Source organism: Artibeus jamaicensis, unplaced genomic scaffold, assembly GCF_021234435.1.
Source record: "Artibeus jamaicensis isolate MK-2021 breed Jamaican fruit bat unplaced genomic scaffold, CSHL_Jam_final scaffold_847, whole genome shotgun sequence".
NCBI classification, from domain to species: Eukaryota; Metazoa; Chordata; class Mammalia; order Chiroptera; family Phyllostomidae; genus Artibeus; species Artibeus jamaicensis.
Window position 1 is genome coordinate 20,951,999 of NW_026522057.1, and position 24,814 is coordinate 20,976,812.

General features: G+C 55.9%; 1 protein-coding gene across 3 annotated transcripts in view; it reads right to left on the reverse strand.

The window, feature by feature from the left end:
* Nucleotides 1–24,814, reverse strand: part of PAX7 (paired box 7) — a 91,552-nt gene that overhangs the window by 61,554 nt on the left and 5,184 nt on the right. The gene's annotated exons all lie outside the window — the stretch shown is intronic.

Consider the following 24,814-nt stretch of genomic DNA (forward strand, 5'->3'; position numbering starts at 1 on the left):
TCCCAGCCCTGTCGCCAATTAGCTGTGTGACCTTGGGCAAGTCACTTAACCTTTCTGGGACCTCTGCCCCTCCATCTGTGAAAGTGAGAGGTGCTTTGGACGAGATGCTCCCAGACCTGACATGTGAAGAGGCTCTGATGTAGGAGCAGCTTTTTTTCAGCCCCCAGATCCCAATCTCAGTGCGATGATCTGGTGTGAGTTTCAGGATCCTTGACTGGGAAAGGGCACTGAGGCTGCGGATCCCACGTTCCCACGCCAGGGGAGGAGGGGCGGGTTTACGCAGCCTCTGTCTCTTCCCCATTCGCTCTCACGAGGAGGGGAAAGGCATGCGGGAGTCCTCTCAGATGGGCTGGTGGCAGCTGGCCCGAACTTCCAGGCCAGGTTAAAGTCACGTAACCCCTCCCGGCCTGTCGGGAGGGTGTCAACCCTGCTTGCCTGTCACCGTGGAGCCCGGCTGCCCTCCTATCTGGAGTCCATCCTCCAAACCGAACAGCTCTATTTCGGGATGGGGCCAACTCCTCTGCGCAGCCCGGGATATTCCAGATTCAAATTCCAACCCTGCTACGTTCCAGAAGGAGGCCTGAAGTAACCTTCTGCTTCTCTGGTCCTCAGTCTTAGCATCCGTCCAATGGGGACAGCAATGGCTCCTTGGGTCAATAGGTGACAGTGACAGGCACAGGGTGAGGCTTATGAGTTCTCACCAGTCAGGTCCACAGTGACAAAGCCCAATGCTGAGGAGGCGGCAAGGAGGCGGTGGCCTCCCACTCCAGCGCCCCCCCCCCCCGATGACGTCCTTGACGCACGAACCCTTTAAGTCTAGAACAATACCTGGCACCCGGGCCCACTTTCTCCAACGCACATAGGTGTGGAGGTGCCTGTTACCCTGCAGAGAAACATCCAGATCAGAGTCCCAAGCTGCCCACGATATTTAGCTCTAGACTGTGAAGAGGAGGGGGCAGCAAGCTTTTTATTTTCTATACTCTCCCAGTGTTTAACTTCTCCCCACCCTCCACACAAAAAGCATATCATTCTTGTATCATAAAGAACGAATACGATGTTTTTGGAAGGGACCTATGCTCACCACTATACCACCAACGCCGAATACGATGTTTTTGGATGCTAGAAGCCAGGTTGGTTTGTTTTGTCTGCTTTTTAGCAGAAGTATGACCTGAAGCTGCAGCCTCTCTCATTGAGCAAAAGAATAAGTGACTGAGTGAATCACCTAAAGGAGGAGCAAAGGAGCCAACTGCAGGACTTCATAAAGGTCACCTAATGTGGTCCCCTCACCCAAGGTCACTGAGCACACCTCTCAAGGTGGCTGGGGCGGGCTCATCGTCTTCAGGCCCGTTTTGAAGGCAAGGGCACAGAGGCCCAGACGGGACAAGTGGCTTGGCCAGATCCCTGGTCACAGGCTTCAGAGGTGCTCCCTTGAAGCTTTGGGAAATCGAACTCTCTCTCCCCCAACTCGGGGTCTTCCCAGCCCACCAGGAGCTCATGGAAGAGAGACGCTGCTGCCCTGGCGGCTGAGCACCGACTGGATCCCCATGAACTGCCATCCTGTTGTCCTGCCCCAGAGCAGGCCTCTGAGGATATTGGGGCAGATGGAGACCAGGCTGTGCTTGACCAGGGACCGAAAAATAAATACAGCCGCCGTCCCAGCTGCAGGCAGCCTGCGTCCACCCCTCCCCGCAAATGTTCTTTGATTCCACAGCAGGCCCCAGTGTAAAACCAATAAAGCTTCCTGTGCCCATAAACAAACAGGCAGCCGTTAACCTCCCCTTCCCTGTGCCCTCCGCCCACCCCCTGACACTCCAAGGCGCAGTCAGAGGGCAGGGCCGAGCGTCATTATCCCGGTAATTAATTGCGGTAATAAGGAGCTGTACTGAGCTTCAAAGGCCAGGCTGGGCTGGGAGCCCGGGCCCTGGGACCTGTGTGCAGCCAGCAGCCAGCGTGGGCACCAGGCCTGCCTTTGGCACCAGAACCCTCCCTCTGAGGACCTACTGTGCGCAGGCACAGCACCAGGCACTTGGCTTTTTCCAACTGTGTGAGGTGAGTGTCCTTCAGCCTACTTGACAGATGAGAAGACTGAGGCTCAGAGAGCCTCCTTTTTGCCTGAGGTTACAGAGGAAGTGGAAAAGCCACGTTTGCTGGCCTGTCTCCCCACCACATACGGGGGCCCCGAGGGCGGGGGCGCTCCTGTGCTGTTCTCCGCTTCACCCAGCACCAGGCATTTACTCCGTGATCGACAAAGACGAACTGATCCGCTGACCTCAGAGGGTTAAGTGCTTACGCCTGCGATCACCCTCCCATCCTGTGCCCACCCACCCTGGTCTAGCACATTTGTCTCTCCGTTTTCCCTCGAGCACCGAGCACCATTGAGCCCCTACTACGTACGAGGCTCACGCCTGAGGTGCTCTCACCTACAGGGGCTGGCGGCGTCCTTACGGACAATTCTGTGACGACGGTATGCTTAGATTCATCTTACAGGTGACGAAACTGAGGGTCAGAGAGAGGACATGCTTTATTTGGGGGTTGGCCACCCACTTCTTCTTCCCTCTTTCCACCTTCTGAGCATCCTGGCCCCCACCCCACTTCCCCTACCCGGCCCCCCTTGGCCGTGCGCTCACAGTCCAGGACGGGCCCCACCTCCGAGCCCCTTCTGTTTTTCCGCTCAGGATTCCTGAGCCCACAGAGCCCGCTTGTTTATAGCCCTGCCTGCCCTGTTGCCTTGGTCCCAGTTCGGGTCACCTCTCTGGGGTGAGTGGGAGCTTTTGAACGTGGTAAGTACAGGTTACCGGGGTCAGGGGTCACAGCCCTTCCTTGGGGGAAGTTTGCCTCGAATCATCCATGAAATAGGGACTCTTATCTTGAGGGGAGGAGGGGGACCCCCACCCCACACCTCTGCTCAGTCTCTCTGGATAGATTTGGTGTCTGTGTTTCCTGGTTTGTTTGTTTTTTTCCCTCTAACTCTGTCCCGAAGCCAGAAAAACGTTTAGAGTCTGGGGACAAACGGAGCAGAAGTTTAGGGAAGAACAACACTGGTTGCAGGCCCGCTTTGTTCTGAGCAAACCTGAATTTCAGTGGCATCTCCTGTTTCACAACTGGGGTGATGGCACCCCCAAAACCAACCAGCGGCAAGTGGCCAGGGCGGTACTGAAACTTGGGTTGGTCTAAAGTGAAGCACTGAGCTCCTGCTGTGAAAAATGAACATGGGTCCCCCACCATGGGGGCTTCATCAAGGAGAAGGGGGCCCAGGTACCCACGGGAGGATGCCCCATTCGGCCACCCAGCATGGAGCGCAACGTTCACGAGTCCTCCCCAGCGAACACCGCACATGCACAGGGCGCCCCACAGTTTCCCTCCCTCCCACCCAGCCCCTGATCCCACTGGATGGCAATGCACTTGGAGGGGCAAGCCAAAGACTTGTCCCTGCGCCACAGTGTGACTGGTCATCCCTGCCCGCCCAAGACTGAGGGTTTTCTGGGACATGAGACTCTCGGTGCTGAAACCAGGAGACTCCCAGCCAGTCACGCCCTCCCCGCCCCCCAGGAGGGAAGGCAGGATGTAGAGGCGCAAGAGTGGTTTCCTCCTACCTGCTCCTCCCCTTCCTCACCATCACTTTCCCCAGGGAAGAACCACCAGGGAGAATGAGCACCGACACCCCTCCGGCTTGCCTACTAGGGAAGCTGCTCAGCAGGTGAAGGTCAGTGATACAGGTCTGATTCCTTAGCCCATGATCATGAGGGACACTGCCCTTTCAGCGCCCTTCAGTACGCAATGAAGACAGGTGTCAGATACGGGGGAGGGAAGGGGAGGGGAGGGAGGGGGCTAGCCTCTATCCTCAGCAGAGGCCTGGTTGCCCCTCTCCCCTACACTGCTCACACGTCTGGGGAAAGTTCTGGATTTAGGAAGATGTAGTGAGCACCTGCTCTACAAACAGCGTTGTGCTGGCACCGAGTAACACGCGGTGGACTAGTCCTCACCCTCCGAGGAAGTTCTGGTCGGACAACGGACAAGGAAGCACAGGGCTAACCTCAGCAGGACGGTGAGTCCGCAGTGCACACACAGACGCCCACACAGCGCACACGAATGTGTGTACACATGTACACATCACACACATGCACATACATACATCCGTGCACTCATACGTGTGCACGCTCATATGCACACACCCCCCATCCCATTTAGAGGGATTGCAGGTTTTCTCCGACTGTGGCTCATCTGAGCCCCAGCACCTTCTCCCTCAGCAGTGATCCTCAAGAAAGCAATCCCCCACGGCCACTTCACGTCCCAGCGCCCCAGCCAGCTCTCCCACACCCTTTCCCAGTCCCATGTCCTGGGGTTCAGGCCCCCTGAACACGCTGACTCCCTCTGGGCCGGCCGAGTCGTAGCCACCGATTCAGAAACCAGCCCCATAACTGGGCATCAGATGAGCTTTTCTCCCGCACCCCCGTCCTGAGTGCAGTGGTTGGAAAATGGGGTGGAACTCGAGTCAGCCAGGACTGCACTTACGGCCCTGCTGGAAACTCCCCCAAGAAAGACACTTCCTCTCTCGACTAGCTTTGCCATCTACATCTTGGTGGGGAATAACACCCACCTTGATGCAAAAGCCCCCATGAGCCGTGACACACACAAGTTCCCACAGCGCCCCCAGGACACAGTAAGTGTTCAGTAAAGTGGTGATTATGACGAGGACAGAGGGGAGGACACAGAGGCGGAACCCCTTCTCTCCTCCGGCAACACCCACCCTGGGGTCCCTTCAAAAGCACAAGCAGGCTGTGCTCAGCAACATATGGCTGGAGGGCCGTGGGGGAGGGGGCAGGCAGAAGGAGGGAGGAGGCAGGTGGGGGCAGGGAGAGGGAGGAGGTGGAGGAGGAGGAGGAAGGGTGTATTTAGCAAAAAAGAAAAACCCACACAAAACAGACAGAATTCCAGCCGATTATTCCTCCCGCTGCAGATGTACATTAATGCAGGCGAGGTGGGGGGCGGAGCTTCGGGCTGGGGAAAGAGAAAACGCAGGCAGTCCTTTTAACAAGCCGTTGTCTGGGCTGATCTTGTCACTCTAAAGAGGGCCATTGAGAGGTATTCATGCGTCGGCCCTGGGGCGACAAAAGGGCCCAGTATATATACTGACTGCTCAGTTGCCCGCGGGCCTGGGGCCTTTGTCTAACCTCCCTTAATAAACTTTTGGGAAGAGTTCATCAATCCGCCTCAATAGCTGATGTTCTCATTTTCAGAGAGAGAAGAAAAATAGCAGAAGGCCGGCATGGGTTGGTTTGTGTTTTTTTTTTTCCTCCGAGAGTCATTCTCAATGAGAAGGGGAATGGGACGGAGAGGGGGAGAGAGCCCGTAGACACCCCACTTTAAAGGGAAAAAGAACCCATCATGACTACAGCCACAAATCCTAAATGGAAGCCCAGACAAAACCGCTATTCATGGGGCCTGGAGCCGCCGCCATGCCGCCATCGGAGGGTCTGGGGCCGGAGCTGGTCCCCCTGGGCAGGGGCAGGGAAGGCTGGGGTCCTGCCCCAGGGAGCCAGGCTGAGAGCAGGCGTCTCTTTAGCAGGAAAGAGTGGCTTCAAGGCAACAGTGGGCAGGAGCCCTCCGAGAAGCCCCTTGTTTCCACCCAGGGTCACTTGGTTTCCTTGCCATCGGGTGGCTTCAAAAATGAGTGGTGTTTTTGTTTTGTTTGTTTGCTTAAATCAAGGGCAGAGGAACCCTTTTTTCCTACCTTTAAGTAGCTATTCCTTCTCTACATGAGGTTCCTGCTTCTAAGAACACATGAACATTCCTCCTGAGGTTGAGGTGGGGTTCAGTCCCCAGCCCCTCTCTGAGAAGCCTGTATTCCAGACCCCCCCAAACTCACTCTGGAGCGAGACCTAGACTGTACCCGGGTGCTCCATGCTGCTCTGAGCAGTGCGGGAAGTGGGCTGCATGGGGGGAGGGGCCAAGAAGAAAGGACAGTCCTAACATTCATGCAGTGACAGATCTGTATGTGTTAACTGTCTCACCACAATCCTATTTTTAACATGCATTTCCGTTACTGCACTCATTTTACACTTGAGGAAACTGAGGCTCAGAGAAAGGACCCCTGCTCCAGAGTCCCATAGCAGGAGGCTGAGGCCCCAACCCAAGCTTCCAAGTTCTAACCCTCACAATTTAAGGTACTATTCGTCATAATAGCTGCCAGAACCTGTGCTTTTAAAACGTGCCAGGAGTTGTTACAAGTGCTTGATGCCCATTACATTCCTGACAGCCCAGGGAGCTGAGTCCTACTATTAGAATACCCATATTACAGATGGGGTGACTGAGGCACAGGAGCAGAAGGAACCGGCCCATGTCAGAGCCAGGAGGGCAAAGGCAGTTCTAACTCCAGTCTGACTCTGGGGCTGGGCCTCAGCCCCCTTGCTGTTCCGCCTTGGACAAAAGGTGGATGCAGACGGAGGGGAGGAAATGAACAAGGGAATCTGACTTCTGCCCCCACCAAGCCTCAGAGGTGGGCCCTCCTAGGGCCTGGTTCAGCGTAGCAATGAGTGTGCCCAGACACACACACACACACACACACACACACACACCCTTTCCAAGTCTCCCCAGTGGCTCTAGTTCAATGTTTTACAGGCCTAATGAGTGTTGACAAGTTTAATGAGTTTGTTTTAAAGAAGGGAGGGGGGACCTGGTCAAGTTGAGATTTCCGAGTCAAATGAATTAGCAGAGGCCGCCAGACTTCGGCTGACAGGCCTGGAAACCCTCCCAAGGGCTGCAGCCCTGAGCCATGGACCACGCTCCCCTCCACGGGACCTGGGCCCCGTGCCCAACACTGGGGGCTCTGGGGGCCTCCGAGTGGCCCTCGGGTGCCTGGGTCCTAGTCGAAGCCCATCTCTTTATCCCACAGCCCCCCTCCCAGCCAGCCCTCCCCTGGTGGGCCCCCCTTCTGCTGGACTCTCCTCTCCCACTGGGTCCCCAATGAGAAATTTGATTCAAACCCAGTTTGGCACTTGTTTGCATATTGATTGCGTGGTAATTAAGTGGCTTCATCTGCGGAGGGGACGCGCCACCTGCATTTCTCAGCTTCCTAGTCATGGGCTGGGACCGGCCACAGACCTCGTTCTGACCGTGCAAAGTGGAATCCAGGGAGACCGCCTTCTGGCTGCTAGCTGAGTGTGATGCTCGTGTTTGCTTAAAATAGGATTCTTTATTTTGGGGGTGAGGAGATGACCTGGGAAGGAGCTTGCACAAACCCGACCAGCCAGACGAAATAGCAGAGTTAAAATTAAATCATAATACTGATGCCCTAAATAAAGGAATGTATGCCCTCTGGCCCATGTCACCGGGACATGGCAGGCAAGAGCAAAGCAAGATTAGTTGGTTCTCTCTCTGGTCCCTCCTGAGCTGCCTGGGGGCCGACCTGAGTCTGGCAGCCAAAGCTGGAGAACCCAGGATTCACGCTCCTTCCGCCTCTTTGTCTAGCCCCGTTTTGGGCAAGTGACTCGACCTCTCTGAGCCTCAGTTCTCTCATCTGTAAAATGGAATTAGTAAAACCTGTGACATTCACAGGGTTCTGGTCCTTAAGGGACGGTGCCCTGCACCCGGCAGGTCCGGCACAATCCCCAGTTTGCTCTCCAGGGCTGCACCCCAGTTGGGAAGGAGCGCAATCTCTCCGGTTATTGTGGCCTCGCACATGAGCGCAAGCTGCCTTCCAGCTCACCCAGTGCGGTTTGTTTCTTCTCTCCACTTCCCCTGGCAGCCCACGGTGTTCTCAATTGGCAGCTGCCACTCTTACCGATCACGGGGGAAGTGGGTGAATGGAGGGAAGGAGAAAGGCAGCGCACCCCTGGGCTCTGGTTTGCTGTATCCTGTTGTGTTTTGTCCTCCATGAAGGAGAACAGAGGCGGCGCGGACACATCTCAGGCTGGCTCACAGCGCCCAGCCGGGATTCCAGGGCCCCTCTTCAGCTCTCTCTCGTAGGTGATTATTGATTGGATTTTTCCCCCTGGGGGTGCCCCTCCCCTTTTTAAACTCCCTCCTAATCTCTGGTCTAAGGTGGTCGACTGCTGAGAAGGGTTCTTTCTGTTGAGACTTTCTTAACAGACTGTCTTCCCCTTCCAGCTGGGAGCATGGGGTGGGGGGCGGGGCAGGAGATGAGTGCAGGGAGGGGGATGGGCCACTCCAAGTCCATCAGGCAGACCCTGGGACCCACCTCTCTGGACAGGGCTGCTGTGCTTCTCCGGCCACTGCTTCACTTCCTGGGTGTCCCCATTGTTCAAGGCTGAAGCCAGCGGCAGGCCTTCATCTTCCGCCTATTTGCAATCCCCCAAAAGAAAGGCCCCTGGCCCCCGTGCTGCAGGGCTGGGCTAGGGGCCCAGGGAATGGACAGAGGCTGAGGCACCAGATGAGTATGTGACTGTTACACGTCCATCTGCCAGGCCCATAACCAAGGCAGCAGCTCCTCACACTGGCATTTAAATCTCTAGTTGCCACTTAAACCTTCCCTAGGGAGCAGGGGAAAGGGCTGGATTCTGAGGTCATTCCTGATGGCCCGGGCTGGCTCGGCCACTTACTGTCTGGGTGACTCTGGACAGATGACTTGACCTCTCTAAGCTTCGGTTTCCTTTCTGAGAAATGGGGGCAGATACGTTCAGACCGAGGACAAATGCGCTGACCTTCACCTGTGCCACGTGGAACTGACATGGCCCCACCGGTACACACGTCCCTTACTCTCCAGCAACACCCGGGCACATTCGCTGCTCGGCACCAACAGAAGCACACCCATATCAACACCACTGCATACGCCTGGACACGCCCACACTGTCCGTCACCAGGACAAACCCCACACCCCAAGCACTAAGACAGAGCTCCCCGCCCGGTCTAACAAGGACCCACTACTTCCTGATGCCCAGGATGTGATTCCTCGGCAACCACGCACACAGTCGAGTTGCAACAACAAACACACACAAGAAAGAACGTTCCCTTAACAGAGATCCCAACAGCTACCCTCCAACAGCCTCCCAAGGCCACCTGAGACCTCCTGGTTCATAATCTGGCCCGTAAGTCAGAAAGGTGGGCAGGGCACTTCTGAAAGAAAACAAATCAGCAGGCGCTCTTAATGAAGCTTCCGTGAAGGATAAGCCCCTCACTCTGGAGAGAGGGGAAGCCACTCCTCAGGGGCATAGGACCCTGTGAATTAGGGGAGGGCATTCCAAAGTCAGATGCTGGAAGTGTTTGCTGGCCAGAAAGCCAATGTGTCGCAGCAGTAAGAGTCTGTGACACCTGGATTCAATCATGGGCTGTGTGACTCTAGGGAGCTGAGCAAACCTCTCTGAGCTCTGCTTTCATCTGCAAAGCTGGGATCATAGATACCCAGGTGCAGGGCTGGGGGGCTGTGAGATGAGGTGTGCAAAGCACCTGGCACAGCTCCTGGCATGTAGTGAGAGGCGGACAGGTTGTGCACAGGCTTCCAGCGAGACGTGCCCGTTCATCTGGTGCCCAAAGGGCGGAGGCACCTGCTTGTGCCTCGGTTTCTGTATCTATAAATGGGCATCTTAATCACGCCTTTTCCTAGGTGCTCTTGGGAGGATTCCATGGATTCATTCCTACAAAGCACTTCACCCAGTACTTAGCACACGGTCAGCTCTCAATGGGCTATTCTCCTAAGGAGGATCAGTGAATGACTGGCTCGTTCCTGCCATTCAGGTCTCAGGTCAAATATCACCTCCTCTGGGTAGGCTTCCCTGATAACTCATCCACCATCACTTCCCAGCTCAGACACTTCGCCACCTTCTGAAAGCGTTTTCCTATTTGTGGACGAGCTAACTGCCTGTCTGCCCTCAGTGGGTAGCTCCGTGAAACAGGGCCTTGTGGGGTTCGAGGCTATGTTCCCCCGCCTCTGGGAGTGCTCCTACATTGTCATTGTGAAAATAGAGTGGGAGCCCTAACTCCCCCTCCCTGGGGCACTGGTGTGGCCGGGGGCAGGGGGAGAAGGCTGGCAGAGGCTGCAGGCGGAGGGGCTCCCCCTTCTCCTCGGTCCCTGCCCTCCCTGCACACACCCCACCCTTTGCGAATGGGAGTGTGAACCCACGCTGCTGACCAGCCTTTCCACTGTGTAGCCTGGGGTTCTCTGCTGTTTCCTGCCCAGAGGCAGGTGAGCCTTGATGGGCTTACCTGGGTGTTAATCCCCGGACAATCTCCCCTTGCCTGACTGGTCAGCTGGCCCCCATTCTTGTCCTGGGTCTAATTAAGCGCCTGAAATGCCACGTCCCCTTTCAAACCTGGCTGCTTCCTCAGGGGCGAGGCAGGTAAAGCCCAGCCTACGCTTTGAAGCAGAGGAAGTCGGAAGCCCTGGCAGGTGCACGAAGGGGAGAGGGAGGGGCCGAGGGGCCTGGGGGGAGGCAGGGAGGGCTTCTGTCCGCCCCTGCTCAGAGAGGACAAACACCTGCACAGCTCCCAACTCAGGATGAGTCCTGGGAGACCCAGGAAAAGCTAAGGCTCCCTGCCCGGGGAAATGCATAGATCCTTCCACACATACACGATTGAGAACTCCGTTCTGGGGCTTTGTGGTCACCCCTGATACGACTCTGTAGTCCCCAGGTTGAGTTCACCTGATGCCATGTTAAATCTCTGTCTGTATCTGCCCTAACTGGAGGCAGCTCAGTGGCTTGGGTGTCCTGAAAAGCCAAAGGTCAATGGTTTGATTCCCAGTCAGGGTACATCCCTGGGTTGTGGGTCCCATCCCAGGTCAGGGCACAGACGAGAAGCAGTCAATTGATGTTTCTCTCTCACTCTGATGTTTCTCTCCCTCTCTTCCCCCCTCCCTTCCCCTCTCTCTACAAACAAATAAATAAAAACCTTTACAAAAATCTATGTCTGCATCTAGATGGGTACATGGATGGACAGATATAACACAGACTTAGACATATAAATGCAGGCAGCTGTAACACTCCCAAACTCAACATGATTACCTCTAGGGAAGAAGGATTTTCGATTTTAACATCATATACTATTTGCTGATTTGAAAGTTTATGAGCACATACCACTTTTGTAATAAGTCTTCCAAAAACCTACAACAAAACTATACACACACACCTGAGAGCCCTGTTAGAACAGTGCGCCTCTGACTTGGGGAAGTCTCCTCTTAGACACCTTTATGGGTCACCTACTCAGCCCAAATGACTTCCAGGTCTTTCATTTCATTGTCGCTGGGCACTTCCTGTGTGCCAGCCACCTTCTCTGTGTTTTAACTCATTTATCCCCTTTGTGATTTTTATCCCCATTGGGCAGATGAGAAAACTAAGGTTCAGAGTGGTGAGGTGACTTGACTTGCTCCAGGGACCCAAGCAGGGAGGCTGTGCCGGGCTCCCGGACTCCGAGTGGTGCTCTCGTGTTCCCGAGGCTGCCTTTGGCTGTGAGGGCTGAGGGCCCAGGGCCTTGGCAAAAGTGGGTGCCAGGAGGGCCAACCCCAGGGTGTGAGCAGGTGTTGGGGACAGCAGGGGAGGGGGGGCCCAGCCCTGTCAGCTCCCCGGTTCCTAGCAAGGTGCCCTTGCTGATCACACCTCTTCAGGTGACAGTGATAGAAAGCAAGTGACCCAGCAACTCCGAAAGAACGTTCGTTCTGAGTGCTGGTTTGACGGCCTGGAGACCGGGTACCTGTTCAGACTCTGCTCTCCATTTGCTGCACAAGGAACAAGTCCCTTCCCCTCTCTGGGCCTCAGTAAAACTGGGTGTCACCCGAGACCAGTGGCTCTCAACCAGGGCAACTTATCCAAAAGCCACGGACCTCAGCTGTCCCCAAACAGAGAAAGTGCTCAGGTGGGCTAACTCAGCAAAAGCACCCGAGTGACTCTGGGGCACACCCTCCCTCCCTCCTGGCCTACAGTAGTTTCCACCTCCCACAGGCTGCATCGGATCCTCCTCAACCCAGCCCCTGACAATGACCATGAAGCTCCAAGAGGGGACCTGCCTCCTCTGGTCACCCAGCAATCGGGACAGGAAGAGCCCAGTATCTGCAGGCAGCCTTGCCCGTTCTCCAAAAAGACCTCCCAGCCAGGAGAGAAAGTTCTCTAATCAAGAGAATAGAAGGGGAGGCGGAGGGGGAATCATTTGTCACCAGATAAGCAATATCAGCTTATCTCTGAAGACCAACACCCACAGCCCTGGGCTCTGACTCCAGGCAGGAACGGAGCCTCTCTCTCCGCCCCCTCCTCCAGAGTCGCCTCAGACAGGAGGTGACCCCAGCTCCTTCCCAGGACAAAGTGCTGTCCCGCTGGTCTCCTCTATCCACCGTGAGCACACTGACTTTTCTCCTCCGATGCGTATGTGCCCGGGGTACCAGAGCGCAAAGGGTCTTCACCTGCAGTATCACCTCCTGCTCGGAACCCCAAGGTGCCATGGAACACAGTTTGAAAACCACCGCGCTCCTCGTGCCATTGTGCATACAAGGGGGCAAGGACCAGAGAGGTCAAGCGGCTTGCCTGGATTTACACAGCAGTTAGAGAAAAAGCCAGGGCCGCTCCGTGGGCCATTCGTGAGAAGGTCTGAATTCCAACCCTAACCACCACACTGCAGTTCCTTTCCTTCTGGGCTCGATTTTTCCTTGTTGCTAAAAGGACTTTTCCCAGAAGATGAAAACTCCCTTCAGAAGCCAAATCTCTGGCATCTGTCGAGTCTCAAGATTCTGGCGGGTGCCCATGGGACCTGGGAGGTGGGTGGTACTGGGGGGTGCTGGCCTGAGCCACCGTCTCCCCTGGGCCTGAGGAGAATGCAATTGTCAGACCGGGCAAAGGAGGACAGCTGGGCTGTGTCCTCTGGGCCTCCTAGAGTAAAGGCGTTAGGGTCCTGTGACCTATTAGGAGAGGCCCCTCTGTGAAATGGAACTTACGGAGGGTAATGGGCTGCCAGGATGGAAAAGGGCCGTATTTCGCATGGCTACCCTCTCCTTCAAATTCCTGGAAGCAAGACTTTAGCTTACTTCGCTCCCCTATCCGGGCAGCTGCCAGCAGTCCAGTACCTTTCCCTCTTTTGGACTCACTCACGACACGCCCCCTGGACCTCAGCTTTTGCATCTGTAATGACCAGATGACCTCTAAGGCCTGTTCCACTCTGACTCACCCTTTGGATCTCAGCCCAGAAAGGAATTCCAAGGTTCCTTTCATTGACCTTGTAGCCAGCCACGCATTCTGCACACCTGGGTATCGGGCGGGAGGAGGATGGGAACAGCTGCTTCCCTCTCTCCCTCTCTCCTCCCACGTCAGGCTGGGACTGCCTTCTCCTTATCCCCCTTCACTCACGCACCCTCTGCGTTCCATCCCCCCCTTCACCTTTCTGTCTCTCTGTCACCCCATGAACCTCCTAGCTGGCTTCTCCCACCTCCGTTCTCTGCTCAATCCATCACTCCCTTGCTGAAATCCCTTCCTTGGCTCCCCACTGTCCTGAGAATAAGTACTAACTCCTTAACTTAGCCTGGAGGAGCCACGACCCAGACTCTGGGGATAGCCCCCCAGCACAGCCCACGCCACATAGGGCTTAAGAAGGATTTGCAGGATGAACGAATGAAGGGTCAGATGCCTTCAAAGCACTTCCGAGTCATCCCACCAGGACGGAGACCCGAGACCCCCCTATTTTCAAGGGGCCCAGTGATAGTTATGGTTGGGGCAGGGGGGACGATGTCACCTGCCTCCTTTACACCTGGCAGATGTTGCCACCATCCCCCTTAGTCATCACCTAGGTGCTCACTCCCCACCCTCCACCCCGCCTCACACTCTGGTCGCCAAAGCTGCCTGGCCTCCACCTGGGAGGGGATGGAACTCACTCAACAGCTGGGGCTTCTGGGTCCCCAGAACCGCCTCTGTTTCGGCCTTCTGCCCCTGGCCTTCTGTTGAAGAAGAAGCTGCCCACAGGGGTCGCTTCCTTGTTTCAGATAAGGGAGGATGCTGTCCGTTTGTGCCTGGTTGCACACCTGTCCTCACCGCCCCCTCCCAAGTCTGGTGGTCACTTCAACAGGTGCAGCCCCCATTATTTCTCAAGCCAGTGGAGAGTGGCCTCTAGAGTGAAAGCCGCCTTGGGGGAGATGAGAGTGGAAGGGACCGGAGAGGAATATTTATGCGGCCTCCACAGTGCCCTGCCTTTGATGTAATTACATTGACTCTTGCCCAAGCACTTTGAAGTTGTCATCCGTGGGGCCATTTTGCAGACAGGGACACTGAGGCTCTGGGGCACCTCATTCAAAGTTACCCACGTCTTTCGGGCTAGGGGTGGAGCTCCTCTTTCTCCTTCATCCCCACCTCCCTGCCCCCCACTCAGGCTCCTCCTCTAGAGCATCGCCAAGGACTTGCCACCGCCCACCAGACATCAGGGATCACACACCCGCAGGTGGCCGCAGCTGGGATTTTTGGAGATGTTTGGACCCAACGCCCCGGGAAGGGAAGGCCTGAGAGCCAGGGCCGGTGCCCAAGTCACGGGGCACTTAAGCACAGATAACCTGCTTCCATAGGTGTAACTTTCTCCTTTCTTTCCCCACCCCCTCCCAAGAAAGTCACCAACTCCAAGCGAAGGCCGAGCCCGCGCTCCCCCTGCCCCTCCCCCCTCAGCAGGCCGCAGGGGCAGCTGACCCAGCAGCGGCTCAGCAGACGAAGCCCGCTGCCAGGCCTGGCTTCCCCTAGCCCGGAGCCGGGGTTTTGTTGTGGGGTTTTGTGCGTCCCGTTTTGTTCCGTCTCCCCGCCCCCGCCCCCGTCTGCTCCCCCTCCGGGCTCCCAGCGCACCCGCTCTTGACTTCATCCACTAAGTCAATAGCCCGGGCGCGGGCGGCCACTCCCCCTGCTCCCCCCGCCCCGCGCCGCCCCCCGGTTTTCTTCTTGGGATAATGGGGGCTCTTTGTGGTCTAATCAGCCTCCTGAGGGGCCTGGAGGCCGGGAGCGCTTCCCCCGCGGCCGTCGGTGAAAATGAAAGCGGGATTAGGCCGGGGCCTCGGCCCACAGCATAGTAAAGCGCCACCAGGCATTCGCCCCTTCAAAGCCCCTTTCGGGGTTTGGTTACTTTATTTCTAAAGTTGTTTGTATTTCTAAAGTGGCCATTGAGGCGCGAGCGGGGACTCGGCCGAGAGGGCGGCGGGGAGGGGGGCGGCCGAGGAGGAGGGGAAACTCTCGGAGCCTCCCTCCCCACTCCTTGGACCCGCCGACCAGTCTCCAGCGCGCTTTCTGCGCCCTCATTTCCTCCTGCGCGGAGGCGGGTCGAGGGGCCCTTACCCCAGTCATCAGTAGGGAAACTGAGGCTCCACAGCAGAAGATGGGCTCCCCAGATTCAATCCTACCGCAGCAGGAAGGGGGAAAAGTGTGTGTGGAGAAGGGGGATGCAAAGGGACGTGTACAGTGGTCCTCGTCCGCGGCTCCTAGCTGAGCGCACCAACTAAACCGCTTGGGGGTCTCCTGGGCGGACCACGGAAGGGACAGTCCCGACCCGACACAATTTGACCTCCCGAGGGAGAGAAATTTAGCCCTACTTCCTTAAAGAAAGTTCTAGAACTCCTTTTCTTAGGATTCATTCCCCGCGCTTCCAGTACATCCCCAAAATACACCGCTGCAATATTTCAGAACCTTCCCCATCGCCCAAAACGGGAGCGCGCGGGCAGGAATCTGGAAGTTCCGTATTTGCAGGCAGTTGGAAGGAGAAGGGAAAAAGGGGTATCGACTGGGGCAGCTGCAAAGGGCGGAGGAAAGGGCTTCTCCTCGCCGCGTCCTCCTACCACGCTCATACTTTGGTGTTCCTTTTTATTGTAGGACTTTTTGACCCTCGGAAGGGCGATTCCAAGCTCAAGAAGTGCAGGCCAGGAAGGTGTCCAAGGATGAGGTGTGTGGGTGGGTGGGGTCTCAGGGCAAAGTTGGGGGGAAGCCTCCTGTGTCTGGACACCAGGGGCGTCTGTGGTGGCCGAGGTTACAGCAGGAGTTAGAAGGCTCTTCCACAGGCCTCCGCCAGGAGAGAGAGCGAGCCAGGAGGGTCCCCGGGGCTGTCCTGACCCCTATCGAGTCCTAGGGCTTGAGTCCGACTTTGGTGTCTGTGCAGCCCACATAAGTCTAGCAGAGACTCCTAGGACAAGTGTTTAGGCGATGAGGGCTTGATCCCAGACCCGCAATCTCCCCCCAAAAGTATATACCGCACAGCACCGACTCATACACTCTGCGAAACTTCGCCTGAATGCTGCCTTCTCTCACCTCCCCCAGTCACCTAGAGACTCTCCGTGTGAACCCGGACCCGCAGCCACAGTGGTCCGTCCCTCCCCACCTGTCACCCGCTCTGAGGCTTAGGACCTCGGAGAGGGCCCCACCGAGCAGACAGCCGCTCACTTGTCTGGGGTCCACTGTCATCTGGGTCCCACCGAAAGGACCCCAGAAAAATTCAGGGTGGAGTTTTCCAAGCTACAACTTGTGCCCGAAGCCCCACCCCTTTTTCTGTCGAGTCTGGAGCCTCTTTGATCTTAAGTCTTTTAGGGATTCAGACAAAGAGGGTAGTCAAGGCGAGAGGCTCCGGGGACCGCGGCCCGCTGCTCCGCCCTCCTCCGCTCGCTCCAACCCGAGGCGCTACGAAGTCCTGGCTGACGCCTGCGACTCCCGAGGTCAGGCTGGGGGCTGCCTGCCAAACTCAGCCCCCGCCCGAAACATCCCGATGTGCTCACACAGAGAACCCCCCCCAACACACACACACACACACAACATGCACAACCACAGACACAGCCCAGCAAGGAGGCAGGCGCTGTGGGATACCCGGGTAAACACCACACAGTCACACACTGGGGCATCGCTTCACTGCGGGCTGGCTTAATTTCTGCATCAGCCACCTGGCTCAGAACTCCACGAAAGCAGGAACCTTCCCGTCTTAGGTATTCCTGGACACGTAACATGATGCCTGGCACATAGTAGGTGCTCAGCAAATTTTTACAGAATGCGTGAAGAAATTTGACCCCACTGGAAAATCTCTTCTTTCCTCTCTCCCCTCTCCCTCCACTCCTCCCCCCTCCTTCTTCCTTCCTCCCTTACTCCCTGTCTTCCTTTTCCTTTTTATTCCTTCCTTGTGACAGACAAAAGGGAGCTCAGTATTTGTACTTATCTTTGCATGTAACGACCTCAGAGAAGACCCTTCCAACACCCAAATGGGGGTGGGTGGGTGGGGAGGAATGGGCTGTGCTGTCCTTTTAGGGAAAAGGAAGCCACAGCAGGGACCAGGCTGAGGGCAGACTCTCAGCCTCATACCCTCTCACGCTCAAACACCCCATCCATTACCTCATCAAGGGCGCCTGCTTCTGGAATCGGAAGCGCCCTCAAGAATACTGGGGTCACCAAGAAAGATGCCTGTGTAGAGTTTGTAATAGAGTGTGGCCCCTAGAAGCCCAGAGAGCCCTTTATACTGTTTGCAAAGTTCTGGCCATGTGAAGATGTGTGAATGGTCAGTTTCCCAGGTGTTACCAGTTTTTCTTAGGTTTTTATCTGACTCTCACAGGGGCTCAGGGTCCCCCCCCCCTCAAAGAATAAGGATCTTAGCCCCATTCTGGGGTTTTTCGTGGGAGGCAACTGAGAGCCAGAGAAGTTGAGCGAGTCCCCGGTTACATTGCTAGTGAGTGGGGGGCAGGATGAACATTAGAACGCTGATTTCCTGGGGCCACCACGAAGGTCTCTGCCCTTCCAGAGCCCCCCTGCTTCGCACAGCTGGGTTCAGATGGAGACAGGGACAGAGGGCCTGCTGAGGTAGGATTCGCTGGGAAACGGTGGGTGTGACCGCGACCCAGCGCAGCAGGAAGCCTCGCGCTCCCTCGGAGTTGCAGCCTATCCTTACCCTGCGGTCTGCAGCATCCAAAGCTGGGGAACGGGGATGGGGGCCTCCGTGCCATCCTTCCCAAGGCTGGCAACTTAGAAGGGGCCGTTGCAAAACAAACACACAGACAAACAAACCCAAAAGGCGGGCGAGCTTCACTCTCTCTGCAGTGAAACCTGGACTGGCCTGTTTATTTGGCGAGGCTCTAAATAAGGGTTCCCCGCCCCCTACATCCCCTCGCACTGAGTCCTGACAGAGCCAGGAGCGGACCGGCCCCTTCCCAGCACCTCGGGTCGGAGTGCGGAGCCCGGGCCTCCCTCCAGCCCCGCTGGCCTGACTCGCTCGCCTCTAATTAAGCGGCGGGATCGCAGTGAGCCGCCGGCCCGCGCTATAATATGATGAACTGCTTTTGTGCCGGTGTCACCGAAAGCGCTGTCTGATAAGGGGAAGCCACGAAGGATCAAAAGGACGACAGCGGTTCGCCCGCCTCCCGCCGCCCGCCGGCTTTGCGCACTCGCCCTTTCCACTCTCGCAGCCCCACGAGCTGTGTCTGGGTCCCTTGGCCTCTCCTGATCTGCCCGTCCCAGGGCCAGCCTTTCTGCGGCTCTGTGTCTTTCTGTCTTCCTGTTGCCCGGAGTCTCCCTTGACCCCTCTGCGCTTCTCCCTATCTGCAAATGCTGCACTCTGAGTGTCTTCTCCCTGCTCGGTCTTTCTCGCTCTGAGTTTGCGCGAGTTCTCTCTCGCTCTCCTCCTCCTCCCTTTTGACTCTTTCCTCCCACCTCTGTGGCTCTGTTGGTCCCCACCGGCGTTCAGACCCAGCGCACCCCCAGGGCCCAGGGAACCAGGTCTTGGAAAGGTGCATTAGTTGACCCGCAGTCTCGGGGATGTCCAACCAACCGATACATCCGCAGCAGGCTTGCGAAGCCACCCTCGCTGCGCTCCCCAAGGGACGTCCAGGAGAGCGGAAAGGCTCCCTGGAGAGCCCTAGAGTGTGACTCGGGGAGCACACAGCTTCCCCTCATACCTCTCAAGGCTGTGGCTGCGGCCAGAGACGCTTTTCCTCACCCCCAGGGCTTAAGCTCCAAGTGCAGCCGACCCCCCACCCCACCCCCACCCCTCTGACATTACCATCCTTAACCCCCTTCCTCTGGCTCCCGCTTCCCCTTTGCCCTCGACCCCTTCTCTTCCTCCTCCAGGCCCCGCCCCTCGCAATCTCCTGGTCGCCCCCCACCCCACGCACCCCGCCGCGCTTTCTCCGGACTCCTTCCCAGCCTTGCCTCCCCTCCCCCCACTTTGTTTGAAGTTTTGGAGAGATCTATCTGCTAATGGCGAAGTTTCCCCCTTAGGTCACCGTTCTGCTTTGATTCGATTTGGGGAGGCGAGTCCCCTCCCTCCCCGCGCCCGACCCCAGCCAGGGCCAATCGCTCCGTAGCAGGTCAGAAAGCGCTGACCCCATTTCCACCTTTTCCTCTTTTCAGTCATTGTTGGGGGAAGGGAAGGCTTAGAACAGCAAAAACTGAGGGGGCATCCTAACCTTCCAATCCCCTCTCATCCCCATCCCCAACTGGGTTTCCTAATTACCTCATTAGTGCGGAGTGGGTGAGGGAGAGGAGCTATTTTTTTCTGGAATTCATGGAATGTCCCCCCCTCTTGTCTCGGCCTTCAAGGCCCCAAAGTTCCTGGAGAACCTCCCCTTTGGGGTTTTCTATTCCATGTTCTTAATAGCAGGAAGGGAAGTTCACCAGGCACTGTCTCTTCTGGGGTGGGAGTCCGGTTTGGCTTTAGACCAGAGCTTCCAGAACCAGAACCAGAAGCAGGAGTCCTGTCCATCTCGTGTTCATATCCTTAGGTTCCCATTGGATAGGAAAGAAGCCTCGTCAGCTTCGCTGGTGATGGCAAGTGGGAACTCCAAAGAGGCAACCTGGCAGGAAATCTCACTTGCTCAGCCCTCTCTCCCTGTTTAAAACTATATGTTTTCACACAATATTATTTATCTATCATGCAATGTGTGACAACGATCATTTTCAGAAATTCTTTTTATTAAACAGGCCCAAGTAATCACCTTACTGCTTTAAGGCGACTGTTATATATGTGCTTTAAAATCCTTCCATGTAAATTCCACTGAAAAATTTGGAAAGCCGTGCCGGGGAGGGGGCGGTGGGGGTGGGGGAGGTTAATCCGGGTTTAACGCTGGGATGCTGTCTTAGGACCGGGGTTAGCCTGATTGCGTTATCTCTCCCCAACATTTGAGACGCCCACATTTCACCCAGCCAAATAGCTTGGAGAGCAGCGCAGATGGCTGCCGTGGTCGCGCCTCAGGAAAATGTGTTATTAATATCTAAATAACTTCCCAATACTGTCTGGTAAATCTCTCCTCCACCGTTCCGAGTGATGGATTCGTTTGAAGTCTTCCCCCAGCCTCATCTTTTCAATGTCTCTCCCTCTCTCTTCTTAGCCGGGCTTATTTCAAACTGGTAAATATCTAATTCCTTGAACGGCTGCGCCGTGCACGGGAATCTTTTAGGTACAAAGGCCTGGAAACAGCCCGTGCGTGGCGGTGCGTGCCCAGAAGTGAACAGAGGACTCGCAAGCCCTGGCAGCGGGGGACCCCACCCTGTTTAGAAATGCTGTGGGGAGAACGGAGTTGTATAGGAACCTCAGTCTGCGAGCCGAGCCCCCCCCCCCCCCGCCGTGCACCCCTGGGACCCTCTTGCGGTTTCCCCTGGTCTCCCAGAGGTACCCCCTCCCCCGCCCCTGGCCCAACACACAGCCCTGCAGCGGCTCTGGTCCCTCACCCCACCCCCAGCGCCCCAACGGCTTCCCCGGGTCTCTGGGGCGGATAATTACTCTCCGCCGGCCTGTTCTCCCTTGTTTAAAGTTTGTTTTCTAAATGTCTATTAGATTATATTTGCTCATTCCCCCTCCGACCTTATCTCTTTCTGTCTCTTCTCTCCTGGCCCGTCACACTGGATTTAGGCACGAGTTTATCTGGCAAACAGTTGGCGGACTTTGTGATTTGCCGCGGGTTCTGGGGCTGGAGCGAGCGAGCGCCAGTGTTTGCCTTTGTAATAGTTATCTCATTGTTGTTCTTCCTTAGTCTCAGGCCCCTCCTCCCCTCTCTCTTCTTCGGTGTGGGGGGGGATGGATGGAGGGAAGAAAGGGGGAGTCTGTCTGCCCAGCTTGGACTCGCCAGGAGTCTCCTCCCCCGGGTTATCCGGCACCCCCCGCCCTGTCCCCCCCTCTCCCCCCATCACTAGGGCCCAGTGAAACCCTCACCCCCGCCCTCTCCCCCTCTGGTCGCACTGAATATCCACCACCCTGCTCTGCCTGAAGCCGGGGACTTGCCCGACACCCTCCCATTTTCCTCCGAGCCCCCATTATGCGAAGCTGATCCCACTCTGAACAGCTTCAAATCCCGCCTGGACTCTGTTTGATTAGATTGCCAACCCGGGGTAATCCTTTGATTTGGTGGAGTGTCAATTACCTTTCTCTAAACACACATTTACAGAGGAGGGAACTTGTTGGTTTCCATCAATGCAGATTGTTTCTTGATAAATGGACTATCTTCTTCTCCTCCTCGCTCCCTCTTCCAAGGCCCCTGTCTCTCTCTGCGTCCCCCTCCCCTTCTCTCTCCCGTTCCATCCGATCCGGTAAACAATGCCCCTTCCAGGTGTGAAGCCAGGGGAAAAAAAAAAAAAACAGTGTGGGCTGAGGGGAGCTGTGCCCCCCTTCCCCTATTCATTCGCTCCCCCGGAGCCTAATTAAATTTGGCAGGTCCTTGTACACACAATCAAAACAGCTTCCTCCTGTGTAGCAAACGACCGAAAACCGCATTAGCAGCTACTGCCGCTGCCAAATTAAATTGTTTCCCACCTCCTTTTACAAGTGTCTAAAACCGACACTCGGGGCTGTCCCTCCTTTCCGAGCCTTCTTCGTCATTTCCCACTCAACACCTGTAAGTTTGTTGCTTTAAAAACAAATTAAGGGAAGATGAGAAAAAAACACCCACAAATCTCTCTCTCTCTCTCACACACACACACACACACACACACACACACACACACACACACACACACCCTCCGTCCAGACCTCAGATGATCTTTTATACCAAGGAAGTGAGCAAATTCTTTCAGATGGACTCTGGCACCAACACCCCCTCAGGAAAATGTACACTCTTTTTAATCTTACTACTTTCTCCCCTCCTTTCATATTGACTTTGACCCTGCTGGGCTTTCTGCTCTAGAGAAGAAGGTGGAGACTGGTCTGGTCAGTTTCAGATCAATGTACCCAAGTTTGTCCACTGCCAGGCTTTTGAGGCTTCAGTTTTTTGTTCGTTACTGGCTGTCACTGCTTTTATTACTCTCGCTGCTTATTTCTTCATACTCCCTCGGTTCCCACCGGAGGGTGGTTTGACTCGGCGCAACCCCCTGTCCAATTTCCTACCAGAGTATTACTGGGCTCCTTAGGAAAATCTTGTTCTTTTCCTTTCCTCCTCAAATCCTTTCCCTGTTGGGTCCCTGGCCTGTCTGCCCCCTGAGCCTCCAAAAAGGGGTGAGGAGGAGAGAATCCAAGCAGATGAAAGCAAGGACCTGTCCACTTCCCTGTCCAGGTGAGCAGAGCATGGCTGGAGCCCCTATCTGCAAGCGGTCTGTGAATTCTCACAACCAACAATCCTAATAACTCAGTCTTAACAAGGATAAGAGCAAAAAAAAAATATGAACAGCCTCATGAATATCAGCCCAAGGGGAGCAGGAGTGAGCTGTTCAGAGATGAAAGTGCACAGAAATAAAAGCTCAATTTAATCTGCTTTAAAACCCTTCAACTTAACGTTTGTGCTTCGAACTCTGAGAGTGAGGACTGATTGCGGATAAATAGTTTCTTACCATGCCTGGAAGCTATTACACCCCTCTCCAACACAGTTTCCCATTCAGCAGTCCCAGTTTTCATTACCAGCTCTAATAAGTCTTAACATTATTAAATGCCAAGCAGACGATAGGAAAAAACGGACTCAGGGAGGGATCTGTCTTTAGCGCTTAAAGAGGAGAGCTCTTAAACCCCTGCTTTGGCGGCTCCCCGCCATGAGTGGGGCAACCCACGGAGCAAGCATTTGTCAGGAGCGAGAAGCCAAAAACAAAGTTCGTGAATGTTCCCTGCTCTGCCCACGGAGCCTCTCTGCCTCTCGGCACCTGGTCAGCTTGGGTGGAGGTCGGGAGGTCTTTTCACCTTTAACTTGGCCATGACACAGACGTCTGCGGCCTGGGAGAGAGAGGAAAGGTTCCAACTGGGCAGTTCACTAGGCACCCACAAAGTGGCCCAGGTACCCCACCGGGAGCTGAGATGATCTTCCCACAGATGGACAGACAACCCACTGGCCCACTGTCCATCCATTCCCCTCTACAATGACACCGCACACACGCTCACGCTCTCACTGGCTCGGAACACGCCCCACGTACTTTGATCCAAAGGCCCGTGGGCACGCAGTCACACTGAGAGACACAAGGGCCCACACGGCCATCTAACTCAGTCACAATGCCCAACATGCCCACTGCCACTCAAAGGCCGCAGAGCTCTCCGGACACCAGGCCCGCGGCTTGCCCATCTGGAACTACCAGGCTCCTCCTTCAACCCTGGAGACTTCCTGGTTCTCTGCAGGAGAAACCTCTCTCCAGCGAAGTCGCCTGTTAGCTGGTTTTGTAAGTCCAGACCTGCACCGGAAGCCCCCAAACTCCTTTGAGTCAAAGGGATTCCCCAAACCACACAATCTTTCCATCCTCTTCACTTCCTTTTTTTTTTCCTCGAAAGAAATTAATCAATTGTGCTTCTTCACAGACTAAATTGGGCATATCCCCGCCATCCCCCACACCTCTCAAATCTCTCCAAATAAAACCAAATCTTGCACTTTACCCGGGCTACCTCCCAGAAGCAGTGTCTGCTGTGCAGTATTTGACTGCAAAAGATTATCTAAGTTTTATGTCTCCCACCCCACAAAGAAGAAGTCCGACTAAGTACCTTCTCAGTACAGACTGAAGTGAGGACTGGGTCCCCCCAACACTTTCCAGGGGTACCAGGGCTCTGGGCAGTCTCGGGCAAGCCACGGGCTGCTGGGCAGCCGCAGGGCCCCTCCCGCCCAGAGGCGGCCCCTCTGTGGGCCCCGCACAGTGGGGTGCCAGGCCCAGCTCGCTCCCTTTCTTCCCTCGCCCTTTTGTCCCTGGTGGGACAGGGCTCCACTGGGGGCCCTGAATGTCAATAGCCTGCCCGGTCCCCAGCTCCGGGCTGCTCTCACATGGGCCTGACTCTTCTCCTCCATCTCTCCCCCTCCAACCAGGCCAGTGGGGGCTGGGCCTGGCTGGGTGTTGTCTTTGGAAGCGGGCTTTGTCTGTGAAGTTCATCTTCAAGGTTGGGAGAGGCAACGGGAAAGAGACCTGGGCTAGGAGTTCACAGGAGGCAAAGGTGTGGGGGTCAGGGGGGCTCCAGAAACTTCTGGAGGGAGACTCTAACATAATGTGTGCTCTTTATAAGTTTCTGCACCCTCCCCAAAGCCGCGGTGTCCCGGGTTTGGAGGGCCACTGTCTTTCTCGCTGCCTGCTGTCTCCCTACGTGTGTATTTGGGGACCTGCTTCTTTCCTCTCTTTTCCGGTTGGCCTGAGACCGAGTCTTCCATTTCTGCATCTCCCTACAGCCTTATTTAACGCACAGTTACCAAATCTCAAAGACAACGGCAAGGGGAGGAGTTTCGAGGAAGGAGTTTCTCTTCAGAAACTTCCCACCTCAATAAAGGAGAGCGTGATCTGCCCTGGCCCGGGCACGCAGGCGCTGGAAAGAGAAACGCCTTCCCCGGAGACGCCGGGTCCCCAGCCGGGCTTAGACTCCAACACGCGGAGGGGCTGCGCCAAAAGGGGGAGAGGGCGTGGGAGCCCCAGTTTCTCTCCTTCCCTGGGATCCTCCTGCCCAGGCTCCGGGAACCTGGCCTCAACTCCTGGCCCCGAGGGAGCAGCGCACCTTAACAGTTTGCCCATCTGCCTCC